At 42.8% G+C, this 17417-nt stretch overlaps 1 protein-coding gene across 1 annotated transcript in view; it reads left to right on the forward strand.

The window, feature by feature from the left end:
• Positions 1-5070: 5070 nt before the first annotated feature.
• Positions 5071-17417, forward strand: part of CTNNA1 (catenin alpha 1) — a 185966-nt gene continuing 173619 nt past the window's right edge. Inside the window, exon 1 of the mRNA XM_036845650.1 lies at positions 5071-5203. The gene's annotated coding sequence lies outside the window, so the exon portion shown is untranslated. The remainder of the gene's footprint in view (positions 5204-17417) is intronic.

Below are 17417 nucleotides of genomic sequence, written 5' to 3' on the forward strand. Positions count from 1 at the left end.
AAGGCTCTGAGGAAGGAAAGTGCTTCCTTGTGTTATGGGAATGTCTAGGACTCCAGTGTGAGTTGGAATGTAAGGATGGAGGGGAAAAGCCAAAGATGGGTCTGAGGTTGCTGGGCAAGACTACCACTCTTTTATTTAGAGTAAGATGGGAAGAACTGGAGGGTTTTGAACAGATGATAGGTTTTAAATGGCTCAGATGCTATGAGAAAAGAGCTTTAAAACGAATATGTATTCATTGTTAAAACATAAATGGGATATTATATGCGTTGCTTTACAATCTGCTTTTTTCCAAAGTGAATTTTATTTATTTTTTAATTTTTTTAAAGTCTTTATTGAATTTGTTACAATATTGCTTCTGTTTTAGTTTTTTGGCCCCGAGACATGTGGGATATTAGCTCCCCAACCAGGGATCGAACCCGCACCCCCTGAATTGGAAGGCGAAGTCTTAACCACTGGACTGCCAGGGAAGTCCCCCAAAGTGAATTTAAAAAAACCCAAAATAGTATCATCTTTATCTCTTTATGTCTGAAATCCTTTGTGGTGCCCATTCCCTCACAGTCAAGTCTGAAGCCTTACAAAGCCTTCTCCAGTCTGGCCTCTCCCTACTTTACAGCTCTCAAATCACGGGACTTCTTTTCCTGTAGTGGGACTTGGGGCTTTCAAACTTGCTTGTCCCCTTGTCTAGAAATACTCTTTCCTTCCCTCCCTATCCACCTTGTCAATGGCTTTTCTATAGATTCCATGTATTCTTTCTTTCATTCATTTAACAAATATTTATTGAGGGATCTATATCCCTCAGGTCCTCTTCTAGAAATATATTCTAGGTACCAAGGACATAGCACTGAAAAAAACAGACAAAAATTCTAGCCCTCATGGGGCTTAAATTCTAGTGAGAGGAAGACAGGAGAAAACAATAATTTAAAAAACATATATGTAGATATATACTGTATGACTTTATATGTCAGATGGCGATCCACCCTAAGGAGAAAAATAAAGCAAAGAAGGAGGGATGGGATGCTGAGGGAAGGGAATGCAATTTTAGATAGGGTGGCCAAGAGGAAGCCTCACCAAGCAAGTGACAGCTGAGCAAAAGACCTGGGGGAGGTGAGGGAGTGAGTCAGGCAGCTATTTGGAGGAGAACATTCCAGGCAGAAAGCAAAGGCCCTAAGCCGAGAGCCTGTCTCTAAGTGTTCCAGAAATTGTAGAGGCCAGTGTGTCAGGTTTGTTGTGGGGCAGGTGAGCTCTGGAGGCTCTTATATGGACCTTGCCTTTTACTCTGAGTGAGATAGGAGCCACTGGAGGGTTTTGGGCAAAGTAGGAGTGACATGTTTGGACTTATTAAAAATTTTAACAGGATCACTCCAGCTGCTGAATTGAGACTAGACTGAGGGAGGCAAGGGCAGAAGTAGGAAGACCAGTTAGGAGGCTCCTGTTAAATTCAAGCTAAGTGATGATAATAGCTTGACATAGGATGGTAACAATGGACATGGTAAAAAGTTAGTGGATTCTGAATATACATTGAAGAGAGAGGCACAGGATTTGCCGAGGAATCAGGTATGAAATGTGTGAGAGAAATAAAGTAGTCAAGGATGACTCCAAAGTTTGGCCTAAACAACTACAAGAATGGAATTGCCATTTATGAAATGAAGAAAACTGTGGGATCAATAGGTTTGGACAAAGGCATCAGGAAATCAATTTTGGACATATAGACATAAAGTGTGAGATGCCTAGATGCCTACTGGATATCCATACCGAGGTATCAAGTAGGGAGCTGAAAGTGGGAGTTTAGAATTCAGAGGGAAAGGTTCAGGTTGAGATATAAACCTACAGCTGACAGCATAGTTAAAGGCAAAAGACTGGATGAGATCACCGATGAGTTGTTGGTAGACAGAAAAAGAGGTCCAAGGATGGAGTCCTGGGACACTCTAACAGTAGTTCTTAAACTTGTTAATCTCAAGATCCTTTTACACTATTAAAATTTTTTGAGGATCTTGAAGAGCTTTTGTTTAGGTGAATTTTATCTACCAATATTGACTGTACTATTACATTATCATAAATAGCTTTTTTTTAAAAACATAGAAAGTCAAAGTTTATTTTGGTAGACTTGCTTTTATAGGCGTTGGTTTAAAGTATAAAATAGCATTTTTTAAAAGAAAAATAATAACAATGTTTTCTGAAACAAAAGAAAATTCAGGGGGAGAAGTGTCCTTGTTTTGCATTTTTGCAAATTTCTTTAATGTCTGGCTTAATACAAGGTAGCTGTATTCTTGTATCTGCTTCTGCATTCTGTGTGATGCCATATTATATATCATGTAACCTGTAAAACACTCTATTGTACACCGTGAGAGATTGGGAGTGAAAAAGGCAAATGATATTTTAGTATTATTATGAAAATAGTCTTTATCTTACAATCCCTTGGAAAGGTCTCAGGAGTCCTCAGATTGCACTTTGAGAACTTTGAGAACTATTTAGAGGTTGGGAAGATTTAGAAGGAATCATTAAAGAAGACTAAGAAGTTACATCCAGGGAGGCTGAAGGAAAATCAGAAGAGCCTGGTGCCCTGGAGATCCAATGAAGACAGTATTTTAAGGGGGAGAGTGATCAAACACTGCTGATGGTACAAGTCAACTGTGGGCAGAGACTGATCACTGGATTTGGCATCATGGAGGTCATTAGGGACCTTGATAAAAGCAGTTTTGGTGGAGAGGTGAGTGTGAAACTCTGGCAGGAGTGGGTCACAGCATAAAGGTGACTTACTTAGGTCACTGAACCCCAGACTAGGTTAATTTCCCCCTAAATCTACTTGTATCTCTTCCCTATCTTCACATTTGACCTTCTTTTTTTATAGTTTACCTGTTTTATTACCTGTCTCTTCCATTATATTTTAAATTTTGTGAGAACAGGGATCTCAGTTTTATTATCTCAGTTTTAAAGTCAGTTTTATTCACTACTGCTTCTCCAGCACATAGCAAGTACTTAGGACATAGTGAATGCTCAAGTTGCCCCTAGTAAGTTTTTCATGCTTTCTCAGGGGTCAGGAACTGACTCCGCATAACTTACAGGGCACACTGCAAGTCTCTCATCATATTCTTTTTCTGTCACCTGATCCTTCTTTTCCTCAAACAAATCCACTCTTTCATCTTTAGGGCCTCAGTCTGTTCGGGCTGCTATAACAAAATACCACAGAATGAGTAGCTTATAAATGTCAGAAATTTATTTCTCACAGTTCTAGAGGCTGGAAAGTCCAAGATCAAGGCACCAGCATCATCATGTTCTAGTGAGAGCTCTCTTCCTGGTTCATAGAGCCTTCTTGCTCTGTCCTCACATGGCAGAAGGGGCAAGGGATACCTCTGGGGCCTCCTCTTTAAGGGCACAAATCCCATTCATGGGGGCTCTGCCCTCATGACCTAATCACCTCCCAAAGGCCCCATCTCCTAATACCATCACCTAGGGCATTAGGTTTTCAACATATAAATTTGGGGGGACACAAACGTTCAGTCTATAGCAGGGCCCCATGCTTAGAAAGGTCCCATGCTTGGTTTAATGCTCCAATGTTGCTGTCTTGAAATTGTTAGTAATTTTTGAACACGGGGCCTTGCAAACTAAGTAAATGGTACTTGAGTGAAGTGATGAATATACTAAGTTATGGAGCATAATCCTTTAACTCTGTCTCTTGCTAGTTCAAATATTTATTGACTGAATATTATGTTCTAAGGTAGCTAAGTGTAGTGGCGGGAAGCCATAGCCACTACAGGCAGGGGAGACCATAGGAGCAAAGGCTATGAAGCTAGAAACAGAATGGGGTGTGGCTGGAAGAGAATGGCCTCATTAAGGTATGTCTCTTGAAGGTTGTTCTCTCCCTTCATGGTCCTATTTCCTTTTGTCAGCAACTCTTAACTAGCACAAATCCATAGTGCTCTGAATTACAGTGGGCACATTCACCCACAGACATTAACTGGGCACTGCCTAGGGGATGAGCCTTGTGCTGGGTGCTGTAGGGGATATAGCTCCTGTCTTGCAGGAGTTTGCATTTCCTGGGAAAGGGAGATATAAGTAGTAAAGGGTAAACATGTTGAAGGCAAGTCTCCCTAGCACCCTGTTCAGTGCTCAGCACCAAACAAGCAGTGGATACTGTCTTGCATTGTTTTGGATTTATAGACCAATACTGAAATCAACCTCGTTCATCATCCCATGATGAAGATAAAACGTCATTAGGGTTTTCTATACCAGGATGATAGTGAATATGTATTTGGTTTATTTTTTGTTTTGTAGTTTTTTGGGGGAACATTCACCAGGAAGAGTGGGAATAAAATTCCGTAAATGGCCAGAAGGATAGGAATAGACGCCAGGTCCTTCAAATTTGTGTGTATGTATGTGTGTGTGTGTGGCGGGGTGGGGGGGCAATCTCAGGAGGGGACACTGATGTGAGAAGCCTCTTGTCCTCCATCAGGAGAGCTCTCGGTTTCCCCATCTGTCAAGTGACAGATGAGTTAGGTGACTTCTAGAAGGGCTTCCATCGCACATTATGAGGTCCCTAGAGTCGGATTCTACTTCCACTTCGCCTCAAGCTGTGAGGCCTCAGTTTCTCCTTCTGTAAAACCAGTGGGTGGACCGAGAGCACTTTCCCGGAAGCCTGTTACTCTGAACGCTTGTGGCACTCCTCAGAGGAGAGTGCCCAGGACTCTGCGTCGCCTCACTCGGTCCCTGGGGCACCAGCGGGGGGTGGGGCTTGAGCAGGCCGCGCCCGGAGACTCACCTGTGCGCGGAGCGGTGACTCACCTGCCCGCCCCCGCTCAAGGGCTGTTCCAGGAGTCAGCGCTCCTCCTTCCTCTCGGGGAGGGGGGGGGTCACTCCCATCCCTAGATCACTAGGGGCCTGGGATTAAGTAACTCAGGGGTGAGGGGCGGAGAGCAAGAGGTCCTGTTGGGGGGTCCAGGCCTGGTACCGCCAGGCTCTTTGGTCGAGGGCTCTCCCCAAATCGAGGACCGGGAAAGCTGGGCTGCAGCGGGAGGCGCCGGGAAGAGCGCGGCGGAGGGAGGTGCTGGGAAGGGCGGGCGGGGCCGGGGCCGCGGGGCGGCCGCGGGCAGGGGGCGGGGGCGCCGGGCGGCCCATTTCCTCCTCGGAGCCGGACAGGCGGAGACAAAGCGGCAGCAGTCGGCTTCGGGCTTCGGGAATCTTCCTGCACTCGCCGAACTCGCCGCAGGTAATTGTCTTCGTGCGGGTGCGGGCTCCCCAGCCGGGCCGAGGGGCTCCTCGGGTGGGCGGGCCGGGCGCGGTCACCCCCACCCCCACGACCCCGTCCGGAATCGGACTCCGGGCGGGCGCTGGTGCGGCCTCCGGCCCGCTTCCCCGGCTGCGCCCCGGGCCTGGGCCCTGGCCGGGCGGGGCCGGCGTTTCCTGACGCTCGGGAAGTTGAGGGGCCGCGGCGGCTGGAGCAGAGCGAGCCGCCGGCCCCGCGCCGCCGCGGCGCTTCCTCGCTTGAAAGTTTCTCCCGGTTTCTGAACTTTGTTCAAGTGGGCTTGGTGCGCGCGCCAGGCCCGCGCTGGGCCCCCTCGGCTGCCTTCCTTGTGGGGAAGAGTCGGCGCGTTGTTCCAGGTGCAGGCGGGTCCGGGAGTTGAGTTTTCCATTGAAGTACGTGTGGTTTGTGGTTTCTGTGGTCGCACCCCCGCCCCCGCCACCGAAACTTCCTGGTCAGGTGGACAGGACGTTTGCTGGGCCCGCAGCCCCGCTTTCCCGGCCCGAGCGTATGTGAAAGTTTGAGTGGCCCTTTTCTCTGACACAGTCTGGCTGGGAAGGGCAGCCACGCCCGTGTGGACTTCTGGCGTGCACCGTGTTAACCTTTGTTGTGAAATTACTCAGACTTCTTGTGCTGGTTAATTGGACGCACTTAACACTGATTAGTACTAGTTTTCACGAATGTCCTTGGAACCTTTTTGTTGTTGTTGACTTTTAAAGGAGTGTGCTTGTGCGAAGCACTTGTTGGAAAAAATGTTGACTGAATGCCTAACCTTGGCTTGGCAGGAATGGCTTCCCAATAATGCAGGCGGCAGTTGGCTCAGATCCAGGACTGACAACCTCTCATGTACTCCCGCGTCTTTGTAACATTTTTTTGGTGTGTTTGTTTTGTACAAAACTTAGAATAATTTAGAAGAGTAAGATATGTTAAGTCTCCAACTAAATTACGGGCATTTCATGTTTATGATGAAGGAAATGATTACATCACTGTATTGTTGCAACAGGATAGGCATTTCGATGAGAAGATATTTTGTTAAGCAGTGATTCTTAAAGACTGTACAGGTGTATGTTACTTTGGGGAAGTATGAATTTATAAATCAAATTAAGATGTGTTATTTTATTTTACAAGAGGGAGGGGTTGAGAAATAATCCATAGCCTCTGCGCAATTACTTACCCTTTTTGACTTTTACCAAGTTAAAAAATAATTTCTTATCCACTTTCTTAAGGGACCACAGTTGATTAAGAAATGGTCTCTGCCCCCAAGAGCTCACAGTTGTAATAAGGAGGAGACACACACACCCCAGGTGTAGTACAAGGCTGATGGCGTTTAGTACCGTAACACTACTGTTGAGAAACTTGTGCATGGATCAGTCTTACATAGTAATAGTGATAAAAACTGGTGGAGATGTGGAGTGGGGGCCAATGCTTCCAGGAGGGGACGGCATTTGAACTGGATGAAACAGGAGTAGGGTTTGGTTGGGAGGAAGCGTAAAAGGGCGAAGGAGTTTGTGGAATTGTGATGTAAATCTCTCCTGGTTTTCCTTATAGTTTTGGCTCTTGTTTCTCAGTCTTTTTGTTGTTGTTGTTCAGTACACTCATATCCAGGATTCTGTCCAGCATAGCTCAGTCTTTCACACCGTTAATGTGGTATCACCCTCCTTCCATCAGTAACATCTCATTCCTATGGTGAGTTAAGAGATCAGGGGTGCCCTCTCCCTCCAAGTTGAGAATCAGTTCTCTGTGCAGTCTCCCTGCCATCAAACTTACGCTAAAGTCCGATACTTGTGCTAAAGTGGAAGCTTCTGTTTTGAGTGCAGATGTTTCATCTCATCCACATGGTCACCTGTGCACTGGAGAGCTGCTTGGGTGTCCCCAGAGGCGTCTCAAACTCAAGAGGACCGGGCTTCCCTGGTGGGGCAGTGGTTAAGAATCCACCTGCCAGTGCAGGGGACACGGGTTTCGAGCCCTGGTCCGGGAAGATCCCACATACTGTGGAGCTGCTAAGCCCGTGCGCCACAACTACTGAGCCCACGTGCCACAACTACTGAAGCCTGTGCGCCTAGAGCCCGTGCTCCGCAACAAGAGAAGCCACCGCAATGAGAAGCTGGCACACCGCAATGAGCCGCAACTAGAGAAAGCCCACACGCAGCAAGGAAGACCCAACACAGACAAAAAGAAAACAAAACCAAAACCAAAAAAACTCAAGAGGACCAAAATGAGACACCTTTTTCTTCTTTAGACCTAAACCAGATGTAGAGATAGGCAGTAACTGGCAGAGTCCTGGGATTTCTTTGAGAAAGTAGCAGTAGTGTGAGACGTGACAGACAGACCTGGTTGTTGGGGGTAGTGGTTTGTGTGCTGATGAAGATCTAGACAGAGGGAACAGGATATTCTGCTTGTGTAAATAAGGGTCCTGAGACAGGAGAGAACTCCATGTGTTTAGAGACCTAAGAGAGGACTTGTGTAGCTTGAATACTTTTAGGATGGGGAGAAGGCCTTAACATGAGATTGCCAGGAAACTCCAGGTCACATGTTTGGATTTTCTTCTAAGAGCTGTAAGAAGCCATTGTAGGAAGTTTCATGATCTGATTTCCTTTTTAAGAAGATTGCTCCTGCTAGTGCTTGCAAGGCTTGTATATGTGTACAAGTGGAAGTAGGGAGTTGAGCTAGGAAGATGGTGGGAGTGAAGGTGGTGGGATAAAGGGAGCTGTATTTTGGAGAAATGAGATAAGCCTTACATATAAATTGGATGTAGGGGCCTAGGATTATCTGTTACTGTTGTTTTGTTGTTTGCTCAGTGATGCACCTTGTTCTCCCCCACTCCCCCAACTTGTATTCCATCACTTTTATAATGAGCTCTTAGTCCTATCACAAGACTCAAGCTAGCACTTTCCTTTCTGGTAGCAAACTTCTTCCCACTAGCTGGTATACTCCACTGTACTGTACCTTGTTATTGATATCCCTGTTTGCCTTTCCCGCTAGAAAGTGAGCCTTAGCCTTCGGCATGGTACCTGGCCTGGAGATTAAAGAAAAAATTAGATGCACGTTGAATGAAGGAGGAAGGAGTCTTTTCTGTCTGGAGTCTGGCTTGTGGCTGGAACTATGACAGATGAGGCAACAGTCAGGTTATGGAGGGCCTTGATGACCAAGTTGCTGTTATGGACAAATTGAGAACCATCCTCATTCCATTCTTATTCCTTTCCACCCAGATCTAATCAGATGAAATCCTTTACATCTGGTCTTCCTCTTACATAAATTCCTGTTTTCCCTTCTCTCTGCTTCCACTCTAGTTTAGATTATCTTCTTATCTTTGAACTATCAAAACTACTTGTAGTTCTCTGGATAAATTGGTCTATTGTTTGCTTTGGTGCCTTTTTCATATTTTTTCCTTTGCCTGAAGCATTGTTTTTCTCATCCATCTGACAAACTTGTTTATTCTTTAAAACTCACCTTAGATGTTAGTGCCTCTGGGTTTTCTCTTGGATCTCAGTGCTTCTTGGGTACCTTGTACATACTCTGTGGTTGCATCTTTCATGTCATTTGGTAAATATTTTTATGGATTACTTCCTCTCAGCTGGGGGTTTCTTAGAAGTTGTGTCTTAGCCTTTATTTATTTTTTAAAATTTATTTATTTATTTGTTTGTTTTTGGCTGCGTTGGGTCTTTGTTGCTGCTCGCGGGCTTTCTCTAGTTGCGGCGCGTGGGTTTCTCATTGCGGTGGCTTCTCCTGTTGCGGAGCGTGGGCTCTAGGTGCGCGGGCTTCAGTAGCTGTGGCTCCTGGGCTCTAGAGCGCAGGCTCAGTAGTTGTGGCACACGGGCTTAGTTGCTCCGCGGTATGTGGGATCTTCCAGGACCAGGGCTCGAACCCATGTCTCCTGCATTGGCAGGCGGATTCTTAACCACTGTGCCACCAGGGAAGCCCCTGGCCTTTATTTTTAATAAAACTTTAAAAAATTAAAGTATAACATACATGTAGAAAAGTATTCAAATTATAGCAGTACCTGTCTAATGAATTATTTGAGTGAACACCACCCATAGACACCATCCAGATCAAGAAACAGAAAATTACCAGTACTCTAGAAATCTCTTTGCAGTCACTACCCACCCCTCCTCTCCCTTCAGTTTTTATAATCTGAGAATTTGGAACACTGTTGTTGCTCTGTAAGTGTTTGCTGAAGTTAGTTGAATTTCTTACTATCTTCCCCTCCACCATTCAGTCTTTTACACATAAGCAGTACTCATTCTTCTTTTGGGAAATGTACTGCTATCTTGCTGTTGCACTAGCCAGAATCTTAGATAGGCATTCAGCACCTTCTAAGTCCTGGCCCTAACTTATTTTTCAGCCTTATTTTCTATTGTGAATTGTTGCTACATGTCTCTGCATCTGCCAGGCATTTGTTCTGGAATACTCCATCCTTCTCTGACACAAATGCTGTCCATCCGAAGGCTGATTGATATGCTTTTTCTATTGAGACATTGATCATCGTTGCTGAAAGTGATCTTTAACTTATCTGAAATTCTAAAATTTGCACCTGATTATGACATTCTCACTAGTTTTTAAAATAAAATATACATAACAAAACTTACCATTTAAATTATCTTTATGTGTACACTTCAGTGGCATTAAGTACATTCACATTGTTGTGTAACCACTACCGTGCTATCCATATCCAGAAAAATTTTTCATTGTCCTAAACTGAAACTCCGTATCCATTAAACAATAACTCTCCATTTCCTCTCCCCCCAGCCCGAGGGCAACCACCATTGTACTTTTTGTCACTTTGAATTTCACTATGTTAAGTACCTGGCTTATTTTACTTAGCATAATGCCTTCAGGGCTCAGCCATGTTGTAGCATGTGTCAGAATTTCCTTCCTTTTTAAGGTTGAGTAACATTCCATTATCCATTCATCTATTGATGAACACTTGGGTTGCCTCCATATTTTGGCCATTGTGGATAATGCTGCTGTGAACATCGGTGTGCAACTATGTGTTTGTGTCGCTGCTTTCAGCTCTTTTGGGTATATACCCAGAAGTGGAATTTCTAGGTCATTTGGTATGGTAATTCTATGCTTAAATTTTTGAGGAACTGCCATACTGTTTTCCACAGTAGCTATGTTACTTTACATTCCTAACAGCAATGTGTAAGTGTTCCATGTTCTTCACATTTTCACCAACTCTTGTTATTTTCTGTTTTTTAATTTAAAAAGAAATTTATTTACTTTTTAATAATAGTCATCCTAATGGATGTGAGTTGATGTTTCATTGTGGTTTTGATTTGCATTTCTCTAATGTTTAGTGTTGTTGAGCATTTTTCATGTGATTATTGGCCATTTGTATATTTTCTTTGACGAAATCTTTATTCACGTCCTTTGGCCATTTTAATTGTTTGGGGTTTTTTGTTGTTGAGTTATAGGAGTTCTTTGTATATTCTGGCTGTTAATCACTTACTAGATAGAGGACTTGCAATATTTTCTCTCAGTTTTACCCTGTTGATATGTCCTTTGATGTTAAAAAACTTTAAATTTTGATCAAGTCCCGTTTATTTGTTTTTTCTTTTGTTGCTCATGCTTTTGGTATCTTCTAAGAAGTCATTGCCAAATCCAGTGTCATAGAGCTTTTCCCTATGTGTCTCTCCCCATCCACCCCCCCCCAGCTGAGCTATGTCTACTTTGAGGGCAGGAACTAAAGTTTTTATTGTAGCCAACTTCTTTTTTTAAAAAATAAATTTATTTATTTTGGGGTGTGTTGGGTCTTTGTTGCTGCACGCGGGCTTTCTCTAGTTGAGGCAAGCTGGGGCTGCTCTTCGTTGCGGTGCACGGGCTTCTCATTGTGGTGGCTTCTCTTGTTGCAGAGCACGGGCTGTAGGCGTGTGGGCTTCAGTAGTTGTGGCTCGCGGGCTCTAGAGCGCAGGCTCAGTAGTTGTGGCGCACGGGCTTAGTTGCTCCACAGCATGTGGGATCTTCCCGGACCAGGGATCGAACCCATGTACCCTGCATTGGCAGGCGGATTCTTAACCACTGCCCCACCAGGGAAGCCCTGTAGCCAACTTCTGGAAAGAATTTTTTTTAAATGTAGTTTTTAAAATGTCATAGCAAAACAATAATTGTATGGTAGGGGATTTCCTGCTATTGCTAATTTGTCATTGATTATGTGTCATTGTTGATTTATGTTAACCTGCTTTTAGGGGTTTTTAATCTTTTGAGTCTCAGTTGGAGAGTTTGAACTGTCATCTATGTAATGACTAAGGTGACTTATAAAGGATATTAATTTTAATGTCTAACGTGATAGAATGCTAATTTATTCTTTTAGTTATGGACTGCTGGATAGGACATGTTTTGGTTCATATTAAGTTGTCTTATCAGTAAATCCAGTGCACTAGTTCAGTTATTTACATAGCACTGAGTTGCTGATTTACCTTCCTAAAGACTCTTGTGGACCATAAATTCTTTTGTTACATGCTGAGCTCCTTCAAGGCAATTACATTCTTTTGTATCTTTTAGTCTTTTGTGATACCTGACTGATATCTAATATGAGTAGATATACTTATGCTATATATAGGATTGTGCCTGATTGATATGGGGGTGGAGGCAGCATGGCTTTACATCTAGTTTATTTAATTTTTTTTTTTTTTTGATTTATTTATGGCTACGTTGGGTCTTCGTTTCTGTGTGAGGGCGTTCTCTAGTTGCGGCAAGTGGGGGCCACTCTTTATCGCGGTGCGCGGGCCTCTTACTATCGCGGCCTCTCTTGTTGCGGAGCACAGGCTCCAGATGTGCAGGCTCAGTAATTGTGGCTCACGGGCCTAGTTGCTCCGCGGCATGTGGGATCTTCTGAGACCAGGGCTCGAACCCGTGTCCCCTGCATTGGCAGGCAGATTCTCAACCACTGCGCCACCAGGGAAGCCCTGCCTGTCCTTACTTCTTAAGGGAAACTTCTTAGAAGTGGAATTCCTGGGGGAAAAGATTTGCTACTCTTAAAATAATGTTTTTAAATTGGGGTTAAATATGCATAACATAAAATTTACCATTTTCACTATTTTTAAGCATTAAGTGCATTTACAATGTTGTGCAACCATCATCACCATCCATTTTAGAACTTTTCCATCATTCTAAACAGGAACTCTACTCATTTAACAGTAACTCCCCATCCTGCCGTCTCCCCAGCCCCTGGTAACCTCTTATCTACTTTCTTTCTTTATGAATTTGCCTATTCTAGGTACCTCATATAAGTGGAATCATATATTTGTCCTATTGTGTCTGGCTTATTTCACTTAACCTTTGAGGTTCATCTATGTTGTAGCATGTGTCAGAATTTTCTTCCCTTCCTTTTTTTTTTTAATTAAAAAATTGTAAAATACACATAACATAAAATTTACCAACATAACCATTTTTAAATGTATAGTTCATTGGTATTAAGTACATTCATATTGTGCAGTCATCACCACCATTTATCTCCAGAAGTCTTTTAATGTTGTAAAATTAAAACTATACCTATTGGGCTTCCCTGGTGGCGCAGTGGTTGAGAGTCTGCCTGCTAATGCAGGGGACACGGGTTCGAGCCCTGGTCTGGGAAGATCCCACATGCCGTGGAGTGGCTGGGCCCGTGAGCCACAACTGCTGAGCCTGCGCGTCTGGAGCCTGTGCCCCGCAACGGGAGGGGCCGCGATAGTGAAAGGCCCGCGCACCGCGATGAAGAGCGGTCCCCGCACCGCGATGAAAGAGTGGCCCCCGCTTGCCGCAACTAGAGAAAGCCCTCGCACGAACCGAAGACCCAGCACAGCCAAAAAAATAAATAAATAAATAAAGATTTAAAAAAAAAAAAAAAAAATATACCTATTAAACTTCAAGTCCCCATTACCCCCTTACCCCAGCTCCTGGCAACCACCTTTCTTTCTGTCTCTTTGACTACTCTAGGTAACTCATATAAGTGGAATCTTAATCTTTTTGTGACTAGCTTATGTTACTTAGCATAATGTTCTCAGGGTCCATCCTTGTTGTAGCATATATCAGAATTTCCTTCCCTTTTTAAGGCTGAATAATATTTTATATATATCCCAGTTTGCTTATCCTTTCATTTGCTAATAAGCATTTGGATAGTTCTGCTGTGAATAGTACTGCTATGAACATGGGTATACAAATATCTCTTCGAGACACTGTTTTCAGTTCTTTTGGATATATACCCAGAAGTGGAATTGCTGGATTATATGGTAAGTTTATTTATAACTTTTTGAGAAACTGACATACTGTTTTGCACAGTGGCTGTACCATTTTGCATTCCAACCAGCAGGGCACAAGGGTTCTGATTTCTCCACATCCTTACCAACACTTGTTATTTTCTTTTTCTTTTTCTTTTTGATAGTAGCCATCTTAATGAATGTGAGATGGTATCTCATTATAGTTTTGATGTGCATTCCCCAGATGATTAGTGATATTGAGTATCTTTTCATGGGTTTATTGGCCATTTGTATATCTCTGGAGAAATGTCTATTCAAGTGTTTTGCACATCATTGAGTTGTTTGTTATTTTTTTTGGTTGTTGAGTTTTAGTTTTCTATATATTCTGGATACTAATCTCTTTTCACATATATGTTTTGCAGTTATTTTCTTCTGTTGTCTGGATTGCCTTTTCACTCTGTTCATAATGTCCTTTGGTACACACAGGTTTTTATTTTGGTGAAGTTTATCTATTTTTTTCTTTTGTTACCTGTGCCTTTGGTGTCATATCCAAGAAGTCATTACTAAGTCCAATGTCATGAAACTTTTGCCCTGTGATTTTTTAAAAATTTATTTATTTATTTGGCTGCGTTGGGTCTTCGTTGCTGCACGTGGGCTTTCTCTAGTTGTGGCGAGTGGGGACTACTGTTCGTTGTGGTGCATGGGCTTCTCATTGCGGTGGCTTCTCTTGTCACAGAGCACCGGCTCTAGGCACGTGGGCTTCAGTAGTTGTGACACGCGGGCTCAGTAGTTGTGGCTTGCGGGCTCTAGAGCGCAGGCTCAGTAGTTGTGGCACACGGGTTTAGTTGCTCCACAGCATGTGGGATCTCCCTGGACCAGGGATCAAACCCTGTCCCCTGCATTAGCAGGTGGATTCTTAACCACTGTGCCTCCAGGGAAGTCCCCCTGTGATTTGTTTTTTCTAAGAGTTTTATAGTTTTAGCTCTTACATTTAGATGTTTGATCCATTTTGAGTTAATTACTATATATGATATTAGGTAAGAGTCCATGTTCATTGTTTTACATGTGGCTATCTAGTTTTCTCAGCCCCACTTATTGAAAAGACTGTCCTTTCCTCATTGAATAGTTTTGACACCTTGTCGAAAATCATTTGACTATGAGAGGGTTTGTTTCTGGGTTCTCTGTTTTGTTCTATTGATCTCTGTGTCTGTCTTTATGCCAGTTCCACAGTTTTTTGATTATTGTAGCTTTGCAGTAATTTGATGCCAAATTTGCTCTTGAAGTGAATAATCTTTTGTACAATTAGGGTCTATGGTTTAGTTGTATGTGTGTGCTGTTGTGAAAATAAAATAAATTCTTTAAACTGTTCTATCTCTATTATGGAGGTGATTATACAACTGAGTTTGTCAAAAGTCGTAGAATAGTATACTAGAGTGAATTTTACTGCATATAAAAAGTGAAAAAATAAACAGGTAAAAATAAATTCATTCAAAAAATATGTATTTTGCAAGTTTGACCTTCTATATAGAGATAAACAAATAGTGAAAAACATGAAATCAATTATCCTTTCTGCTTTCCCAGCCCAAATCATTTTTTCCTCTTGAGTGACTGCGAAGCCACACACTTAGAAGTCTTAAAGGAATTTTGGTTATACCTTATGTGTTGGATGATTTGTCTTATTAGTACCTTCTGTTTTCTCTTAAGAAAAAAAGTTAAACACATCAGGCATTGCGGAGAGTCTCACAGAGCAACAGTTCCTAAAATTTGCCTAGGTGCCACTGTGCTTGCTTCCAGACATTGAGGGTGGTATTTGTTGCTTGTGCAGTGTAGTGGTTGGCTCAGCCCCCCATGCTGTGGGCCTGGGCTGAATGAGCCGAACCGTGTAGGGAGGTGAACAGTCTGGCTTTACTTGCCCTGTCTCATGCTGTTTTGTTCACTTGCAAGAGCACTATACTAGATTTATCCATTATTGAAAGTTCAGAGTGTGCAGAAATAACCGTGCTTCAAAATAAAACTTCATCATTGCCCTTTCTCTGTTGGAGCCTCTAAATGTTCATTATTTTCCCCTTTAGTTTTTTTTTTTATAACTATCAAACTTACTCTGTGTGCAAGCATATCGCCAACTCCATTTCTAATGGAGCTTGAAATTACCATGCATTTCTATTTACTTGTTGATGGGCTGTCATCTATCAAACCCCCTTTTGATTGGGATTTAATTTGTGCTTTTTCACTGGCTGCAAGTTTGGAGCAATGCATATAAGGTAAATACAGTTTGAAAGGCAACTTTGAGTGTTATTCTAAATATTTGTAACAAAGATTTGATCATTTGGAACAAGTATTGTATGAGTAGTGTGATTAGATTTTAAAAATTTCTTGTCATCTGTTCAATGGTCCCATTGTAGTAAAAGAAGAGAGGGAATTTTATTGTGGTAGTTGTAATTTTCATCTGTAAGAATTTTTTTTTGCATGGTTTTTTTTTTTTTTTTAAATAGGGAGCATTTTCTTTTTTCTTTAATTTTATTTATTTATTTTATTTATGGCTGTGTTGGGTCTTCGTTTCTGTGCAAGGGCTTTCTCTAGTTGTGGCAAGCGGGGGCCACTCTTCATCGCGGTGCGCGGGCCTCTCACTGTCGCGGCCTCTCTTGTTGCGGAGCACAGGCTCCAGACGCGCAGGCTCAGTAATTGTGGCTCACGGGCCCAGTTGCTCCGCGGCATGTGGGATCTTCCCAGACCAGGGCTCGAACCCATGTCCCCTGCATTGGCAGGCAGATTCTCAACCACAGCGCCACCAGGGAAGCCCTGTATTTTTTTAATATTGTTTTCCAATATGGTTTATCACAGGATATTGAATGTATTTCCCTGTGCTATACCTTAGGACCTTGTTGTTTATCCATTCTAAATGTAATAGTTTGCATCTACGAACCCCAAACTCCCAGTCCATCCCTCTCCCTCCTCACCTTCCCCTGGGCAACCACAAGTTTGTTCTCTATGTCTGTGATTCTGTTTCTCTTTTGTAGGTAGGTTCATTTGTGCCATATTTTAGATTCCCCATATAAGTGATATCATATGGTATTTGTCTTTCTTTTTCTGACTTACTTCACTTAGAATGATAATCTCTGGTTGCATCCATGTTGCTGCAAATGGCATTATTTCATTCTTTTTTATGGCTGAGTAGTATGCCATCGTATATGTGTACCACATTTTTTTGGGGGGACAAAACTGCGAAACTTTACTGAGAGAATTTTAACAGTCACATTTCCAACACAAGAACGGCCTGCATGGTTACAGTTTGTCTTCATTTAAACCTGTGGTTGCCCTTCACCTGTAAGATAACATAACATTTGGGAATATTAGTTAGAACTTTATTTAGATGACGCTAAAGGAATACAGTCTTAGGAAAGGAAAGGAAAACTACAGTCTTAGTTTTATAAGATGGACTAAAACCAGAACCCTAAGGGTGACCCTTGGCTTATATACAGTTAAACCTCTGTAGAGACTTTGAAGGTAGACTTTCAGGCACATTAACAATATTTGCTAAACACACCACTCTTTCTAGTGGTACAGAGAAACAAAGAGATTGTTCAAGTTCAGAACTGATTAAACCCAATGCTTCCATTCAGAGGTAGTTTTTTTTTTTTTTTTTTTAACATTGTCATTGGAGTATAATTGCTTTACAGTGGTGTGTTAGTTTCTGCTTTATAACAAAGTGAATCAGTTATACATATACATATATCCCCATATCCCCTCCCTCTTGCGTCTCCCTCCCTCCCACCCTCCCTATCCTACCCCTCTAGGTGGTCACAAAGCACGGAGCTGATCTCCCTGTGCTATGCGGTTGCTTCCCACTAGCTATCTATTTTACATTTGGTAGTGTATATATGTCCATGCCACTCTCTCACCCTGTCACATCTCACCCCTCCCCCTCCCCGTGTCCTCAAGTCCATTCTCTAGTAGGTCTGTGTCTTTATTCCCATCTTGCCCCTAGGTTCTTCATGAACTTTTTTTTT

This window comes from Balaenoptera musculus, chromosome 3 (genome assembly GCF_009873245.2).
Source record: "Balaenoptera musculus isolate JJ_BM4_2016_0621 chromosome 3, mBalMus1.pri.v3, whole genome shotgun sequence".
In the NCBI taxonomy this organism is placed as follows: domain Eukaryota; kingdom Metazoa; phylum Chordata; class Mammalia; order Artiodactyla; family Balaenopteridae; genus Balaenoptera; species Balaenoptera musculus.